General features: G+C 32.7%; 2 long non-coding RNA genes across 3 annotated transcripts; one reads left to right on the top strand and one right to left on the bottom strand.

The window, feature by feature from the left end:
• Positions 1–2,182: 2,182 nt before the first annotated feature.
• Positions 2,183–3,344, top strand: LOC127899452 (uncharacterized). 2 transcript variants are annotated; one of them, XR_008051327.1, is made up of 2 exons: positions 2,183–2,460; positions 3,051–3,344. It is a non-coding gene; the product is annotated as an uncharacterized LOC127899452 (long non-coding RNA). The 2 variants fall into 2 exon arrangements; XR_008051328.1 differs by lacking the exon at positions 2,183–2,460 and adding an exon at positions 2,467–2,715.
• Positions 3,345–4,973: 1,629 nt separating this feature from the next.
• Positions 4,974–7,594, bottom strand: LOC112499300 (uncharacterized). Its single transcript, XR_003066918.2, has 2 exons — positions 7,398–7,594; positions 4,974–5,681 (listed from the first exon to the last, which is right to left on the bottom strand). It is a non-coding gene; the product is annotated as an uncharacterized LOC112499300 (long non-coding RNA).
• Between the last annotated feature and the right edge of the window lie 773 nt (positions 7,595–8,367).

Raw genomic sequence — 8,367 nt, 5'->3', positions numbered from 1 at the left:
ATATTATTTAAAAAAATAATTTAAAATTATAATACTACTTTAAATGTTAAAAATACTTTAATATTATTAGTCTACTAGATAGATTACATTATTTATATTATATTTGTATTAATGAAAAAAATTAAAGTCAATTTTGTAGCTACTACATTTAAAGGGTTTTGTGGTAAAAAAGAGGTCTTAGCGTTACTTTTTAAAAACTTAAGAATCTTTATGATCATTTCTCTAGAATTTAATGGTGCATTTACTTCCTAAATTAGGGAATCGAAATTATTAACAATGTTTACTTCACAAAATAGAGATAACAATCAGAATCAGAATTAGAATCGTGAAGCCCACCAAAATTTGGGAATGAGAAATGGGATATTGATTCTCAAAGGCGAGTTAGGAATCAATCTCTCATTCCTAAGATTGACAATTTTACCCTCCCATAAAATAAAAAATACTCATTTTATCCATAGTTCAAAAAAATTATTATAATTAATTAATATATTATAGTAATTATTAATATAATTAGAACATTAATTAATATATTTTGAATTTATTACTATTATTATTATTATTGGTTTATTGTCATCATCATTCTATAATTAATTGTTATATTGATATAATAATAATAATATATTAATTTTATTATTATTGTTATTATCCTTTAGTTTGTTGTTATTATTATCATTATTATAAAATTTATTTATTTATTTATTTTAATTATTATTTGTTACCTAATATTAATAACAATGATGATAAAATTTTTATAATTATGGCTACATTCGTATAATAATGATAATAATTTTTGAATGAATAATCACAATAATTAAAATACAAAATAATAATTATAACAATAGTTAATTAAGGACCTTTCTGTAATTTGTTAAATCTAACTCATTTTAATTTTGATATCAAGACAAAATAAACACCTTAATGGCAATTTAGCTCATTCCTATTCTGATTCTTACAGTTCAAGTAAGTAATTTATTCTAATTCTCATTCCATATTCTCATTCCAACACATTGCAATTCATGTCCATTCCGATTCTAACCTATTCTGATTCTGGTTTAGTAAACACACCATAAGAGTATAAGTATGCTTCCCTTTCCATTAATAATATAAAATAAAATCCATTTCAAACTCCTAATTTTGCATTGAACTAAGTTATCATGTACTTAATGTTACTTTAACATCAGATATTGCCAATAAAGTGTGCAGTCAAATTTCATCCATAATTAAGCATGCCGGTAATTATCAGTAATAGGTGACTCACATCTCCATTGGTACATTCTAACCTAAAATGACAGTAAATTGAAATATTATTACAAAAATGTGTCACAAAGTAAAAGTAGAAATGATATTATTTAAAAAAAATTGACATTACGAGAAGGAAAGCAACCAACAAATCTCCATATAGCTATCTTGGTCTCCATAACTCATAAGAAATTTGTAACATTATACCATCTTAGGCATAATTCTATAAAATAAAAAATAAATAGAAAAATGACGTAGAAAGGATATAGCTTAACTAGGGGTGGGCAAACGGTTCGGTTTTGTTGAACCAAATTGAAAAAATTCGGTTCGGTTTGGTTCGGTTCTATGAGCAAAAACCGATTGGTTCTTAAACTAAAGAACCGATTGGTTTTTGTTCGGTTTGGTTTTAAACCGAACTGAACTAAAAAACCGATCGGTTCAGTTTGATTTAAGGGTTAATTTTGTCCTGCCCCCAACTGTTTCAACATTTTTCGCCACACACCCATATGTTTCGAAAATACTCACTCCACACCCAATTCCGTTAATTTGACCGTTATGTTTAACGGAGCTATTTGAAATTTAAGTAAATGTCCGAAATACCCCTTATCTTGAATTAGAGAAAAATAAAATGAGATAAAATGTTAATTTAATAATTAATGTTTACATTAAAAACTTTTATTTAAAGGTAATTAATAATAATTTCATCAATTAAATTATCAAATAAATTTAATTTATCATCATCAAATAATATTTAGGATATGAATTTTTAAATTTACCCTTTGACCGTTAGAATAAACGGTCAAATTAACGAAATTAGGTGTGGAGTGAGTATTTTCGAAACATATGGATATGTGGCGAAAAATGTTGAAACAGTTGGGTGCCGCACAAAATTAACCCTTGATTTAATTGAAAATATAAAAACCAATTTGCAAAATTCATTCATTTCAATTTGCAAATCCCTAACACAGCAACTCATTACCGACCTCTCTCCCACACCTCGCCCCCTCGCCTCTCTGCCTCGCGTTTCTCCCTCTCCACACGACGCAGAACTTCAGCTCAGCCCCTCTCAGGTTCTTCCTTGTGAGCATGTCTCTCCCTCATGTCAGCTTAGCCCCTCTCTTCCTCACGTGCACGGCCTCCTAGCACAGCCCCTCCCCTCAAGCACAGTGACGCCATCGTTAGCCCCTTACACGCGGTCATCTTTGGTGCCGCAGTCTACAGGTGTTTTTTTTTTTTAAATTTATGCCATGGCCCGTGTGTTTGTACAAAGTTTGTATACTCCTTAGTTTCTGTATTAGTCTTACTGTGTTAGACTGTTAGGGATTGATTTTTTGGACTGCTGATGTATATAATATACTGGTTGGAGTTAAAAATGGTGGGTGGTTGTGGCTTGTGAGTTGATTTTGTGGACTTCAAATTCTATTTCTTCTTTCTCTGGTCAGCTTTCTCTCAATTCTAGATCTACCCAGTTCGCAGGTAGAGCTTCTGATTCCATATTGCTGCTCGTTCCATAATTTAATTGAGTTTTGTTGGGTTAGTTTGTATTATATTTTATATTTGTTTTGAAGGGATTTATTAAAAGGAAAAAAAATATAATAAGTAAAAAGTTGGAAGTTGAGAAACTTAGCAGAGAGTTCTGAGAATTTTAATGAAAATAATTGATGTTGGATAAGTTCATATAGATCTTGGTTTATAAGGCTGTTGTGGGAATTCTTTTATTATTTATTTTTCATTTGGTGTGTCTGTGTGTGTTAATTCAATAGATCTGGAGTTCTTGTGAATTTATTGGGAATTTTTTTTTTATTTTGCAGTTTTTGAAGAAAAAATGGATACTTTTTTGTTCACTTGAGAATCTGTGAACGAGGGTCATCCAGACAAGCTCTGTGATCAGATCTCCGATGCCATTCTCGATGCTTGTCTCGAACAAGACCCAGATAGGAAGTTGGCTTGTGAAACCTGTACCAAAGACTAACTTGGTTATGGTTGTATTGCTATTGTATATTGCGGCCGAGAATTGCTTTTGATTTGAGGATTTTATGTTTGTTTATTCATATATAGTTTATTAATATTATGTGTGTAGAGTATAGTTGAAACTTGGTAGTTAATGCAAGTGTAAATTGCAAAGTTCGGTTCAAATTAGGTGCAAAGTATAAAATCAGATAATATTAAGGTAAAACTGTTAAATCAAAAAAATCAAATTCGGCAGAATATTGATGTAGAGTAAGAAATTACACTTAGATTGAAATTTATAATAATTAGGAACATTTTAATTAATTTTTATTTTAGTTTAATTTGGTTATCTATTTAGAATTTTATTGTTTTGACATTGCTTATTTGAGTTGTGTTTCTAATTTAGATACGAGTTTTGTTTTAACTAGATTTTGAGTAAAAGAAAAAGGACAAAAACCTACCTAAACACAATAAATTTATTTTAAACTGAAGTGGTGCCTAGCGTGATCGGGGGCGCATTGATTGTTTTTAGCTTCTTGTGAATCTTAAGAAAGAATGGACGAAGCAAGAAAGTTGTGTGGAGTTTAGATCTAGAGAGAGCTAGCTAAAAAGATTGTTTTTAACTTGCAAAAGAAAGAAAGGAGGTATGAGATGGAGTCATTAGTGGCTGACGAGCACAATCCAATGCTCAGGTTAGTTTGGTGTTATTTTTTGATGTTAGAGCTTGTTAGCTCTAACAATGGAAGGTGGCTGAAAGTTAGAAGAAAACCTTAACCTTATGATGTGTGCGCATTTTAAATGAATCATGAGAAAAATAAAACCTGAATGTTTTATTGTGGAGCGACCAAGTGTACCTAGCGACTATGTCACCTTGCGCATTTTCATTAGTCTTTTTCTCTCTACACAAAAGATATTTTTGTCCTTTGGTTTTGGTGACCGTTGGAGGATTGGATGCATGCTTTGAGAGCAAGTTGGCATGTCATTTACACATTTTGTCCGCACTTATACGTGCTGGACTTTGCTGGGTGGTCGAGCGTGCCTCTTCAGAGGCTATCCTGTGATAGCTGGCGTGTCAGGTAAGGATAAATGATACTAACTATTTTAGTGGGCTGGTTTTGTCTTTTTTATAGACATGATAGGCTGCTACCTCCACTTTTTCAATAAAATATCTCCTCATTGATTCCTCAATATTAACTAAGGAATCAATATCTTTTTTTGGTGATAATAACAACTAATGTACCTAATATTTTGGGTGTTTTCTCTAACTATTTTGCCTTCAATATTGAAAAATTCACGTACCATTTTAATTGCCTGATGTATTATCCAGCATAGGTCAATCACCTCTTAGCTTTTTTACAAACTCTATATCGACATATGGCATTCTATCATTAGCCGTCTATAACAAGTCTTATTAAAATAATTTTTTTAATCAAGTCAATATAAACAAATGTCTTTTGTAACTTTTACAAGTAGGCATTGGTTATTTTTTATGGATTATTTCTTAAAATTAATTATATGTTTGAGTTCTATTCTTAATTTTTATTAGTATTCTTGTGGAATTAACAAATTTAGTACTGTAGGTTCGTGAGCATTCTTAAAATTAACGTGAATTTAGTTAATTTATTTATTATGGTATTCTCAACAATCAGCTAACTGTTAGAATATTCAGCTTCCGCTACATCATATAAATTAGAAACAAAACATGACAATCAAGAATATTGGAGGTCACATTTATCTAAAATATTCATACTTAATGATTTTCCACAAAGTAATGGCAAAAGGTGTAACTTGTAAAATTTTTTCCTTTTTCCATTCAATCTGATCTATTAGTTTGTAAACCTATTTACTTGATCACAACCATTTCTGGCAGACCTCTAACAGAGAGAAGAATAGTCAATTTTGAAACATATTGTCAATCTCTTTCAACTATGAATCAATCTAATTCAAACAACAAAGACTTACTTCAGTATCTGAATTTCAATTACAGAGGCCTCAACAATGGAAAAAGCAAGAAAGAGAAAAGCTTACTCTTAGCTATTCCTTTCCCTATTCAGCATCTAATGGCAAATGCGAAGTATCATCAGTAGCTATGACAACAGCAAAATTTGATTTATCTAGCATCAAATTTTCAAAACCCACGTTTTAATTTCTTATGGGAAAACTCCTCGTACTCCATTCTATCTCATTCTTTCTTCTTGACACTCCACTACCAACTGCTTAGGTGTTAATTCAAAGATTTTAGCTGTAATTGTCAACAGCCCTTTCATCTCTTTTCGAAAATCTTCCAAATTGACTCTACAATTCTTCTTCCTTGTTGTAAAACTCATCACTTTAGCAATTTCCTCTAATTTCGTAGGATCAGGCTCATCATTACTGGCCATGATTTCATCATTACCTTCAAGCTCTTCATTATCTAGAGCCTCAGCTGAACTAGCATATGAAGCTTTTACTTGTTGCTGCTCTTTAAATGAATCTTCTAATAATAGTGGCTTCTGCATTAATAGATTTATCTAGTTTTTCACATTCAATAACCATTACTTTATAATTTCAATGCATGCCCTAGTAAGGCCATGTAATTAGGGATGGCAACCAAACTCGGACCCGGATCAGACCCGGACTGAACCTGGAAAATCCGATCCGGGTTCAACCCGCACCGGATCAATTTTTATGCGGAATCCGGATCGGTTTTTCAGAACCCGCATACTTTCGGGTCCGAATCCGGTTTGAGGTGAACCCGCAAATCCGGAACCCGGATCCGGATATTATTTATTTTAATATTAATTTTTTTAATTATTAAATATAAATAGAAAAAAAAGAAACCTAGCTCTCTCAAATCTCAATCTCTCTCACTCGTTCCTCTCTCGATCTCTCACTCTCTTCAACTTCTCCTCTCAATCTCAATCTCTCTCACCCGTTTCTCACTCAATCTCTCTCACCCGTTTCTCAATCAATCTCTCTCACTCTCTCTTCAACTCTCTTGTAATTTCTCTTCTTCAAATCAAATTCTTTGCGGCGTGGCTGTCATCTCCTTCACGGTGTGCTTGCGTTTGTTTCATCACTCATCAGCATCACTTGTCTCATCTCTCACTCTATCACGGCCAGCAAAAGGGGGTGGATTTCGCGGCTGTGTTCTGTGGCCTGTGGGGGTGGATTTTGGGGCTGTGTTCTGTGGCCTGTGGGGGTGGATTTCGCGGCTGTGTTTCACGGCCTGTGGTGGTGGATTTCGCGGCTGTGTTTCATGGCCTGTGGGGGTGGATTTCGCGGCCTGTGGGGGTGGATTTCGCGGCTGTGGGGGTGGCCCGTGGGGGTGGATTTCTCAGCTGTTGTATTTGTTTTAAAACCTGGATTTGAAGTTATATGTTTTGTATTTGAAATTTTGTTGAACTAAACTAAAGCAATCTGGATTCTGGAAGCAATTTGGTTCTGGTTTGTGTAACTGTATTATTTTTTTTTTTCATTTTTCCAGCAACTTAAGGAAAGTAATCCGGGTTCAAAACCCGGAATCCGGAAAACCGGATTTTTCCGGGTTGAACCCGGACCGGACCCGGATCGAAAAAAACCGGGTTTAATACGGGTCCGGTAATGAGAATTTGGTGTCCGGGTCCGGATCCGGAATGACTAAACCCGGACCCGGACCCGGAAATTGCCATCCCTACATGTAATGCATCTTTACTGTTGACGCTTATTTTGATCAAATTAAAACAGATGTGCAACTGAAACAAAACACTCATGTGCACCCTATGCCCTAAACTCACTGATCTAACACAAACGAATGTAGCAACTTTTTTTCTCAACCCATGTAAAAACCAAATTATAGCCTTAAAAATAAAAGAAATTCAAAAACCACTTTAACAGTACACTGCCTACATACACTTCAAGCTATCTTTAACATGCTTTTTTATCTTTAATTGAACTACAACAAACACAATTTGTCAAACAAAAATCAGAAACAATAGCTAAAAATAATTAAGTAGTTTTGAAGACCCATTTTCAATGAATCTCAAGGCAGCAAATATTTTAACTTAGCTCTATCTTCAACTGCACTGGCATCAACCATTTAACTACAACTAACACTAATCGATGGAAAAAATTAGAAGCAATAGAAACAATTAATCTCAAATTAATTTTAGATCCATTTTTCAATTTTCACCAAGAAATCTAATTTAAGCTAATAGAACGAACAAGCACTGAAAGAATATGATTTATACCTGACTAACAACTCGAAAATAGGAGGATGATTGGCTGGTCGTTGGTGAAACTCACTGATCGAAATGCTTTCACCTTGCACGATTAAATCATTTGTCACTGGTAGTCATAGTTGTATGTAATTAAGCATTAGAGAGAAAATGAAATAAGCGTTGAGCATGGTTACTTCAGTTTAAATGGGATGGAGTAAAGAGATTAGGCCCTATTTTTTGTGTTTATTGGATGAAAGCATGCTTAGTTTATTAACCAATGCATAATACAAATTTCAGAATAATTTCAGAAACCTCAGTAAAAATATTAATTTTTTGTGTTTTTTTAAATCATTTAACATTTTCAAAGACGATATTGTCCTCATCTTTATAACTTATATGAAATGTTATACTAACATTGGGGTAGGTATCTGAATGTATACGGATACGTTCTCTTAAAGTAAGAAGACCCTAAACCTTAAGGGATGTTTTTAAAAATTACCCTTTACTAGAACCGCTCCTTTGCTGATGTAGAATTACGATTTTCTTGGACCTTGATTCTAAGGGCCTTTGTCACCATTTTTGGCACTGTCACACGTCATATGCATTCATAAAGCTGGCACATTGGTTGCATCTTACCTATCTCTTTTTAAGATTTAGCCTCACAACATTAGTTGCTCTTTATTGTTTCAAAGGTTAATTATCTTTGGATGACACATGTTTTGATAAATTAAAAAAAAAGTGATACGTATTTTAAAAGTACTCGAGCGGGTGACAAACTATTAATTTTGCCGTTAACTTTAATGTGAACAGTAAATTAATTATAAATGACATTTATGTCCCTATAATAACTACAAAATGACATTTCTATCCGTACAATTAGTTACAAAATATGTTTTTTCTCCTCCTCAATTATTTTTTAAATAAAAAAATTATTAAAAATTACATTTAAGTGTAATTAATGGAATTTTGTTTTTGGTTAAATCATACATTTTTTTTTTTA

Source organism: Citrus sinensis, chromosome 8 (assembly GCF_022201045.2).
Source record: "Citrus sinensis cultivar Valencia sweet orange chromosome 8, DVS_A1.0, whole genome shotgun sequence".
Taxonomy (NCBI): domain Eukaryota; kingdom Viridiplantae; phylum Streptophyta; class Magnoliopsida; order Sapindales; family Rutaceae; genus Citrus; species Citrus sinensis.
The sequence above is the reverse complement of the archived record's forward strand: the minus strand, read 5'-3'. Positions and strand labels throughout refer to the sequence as shown.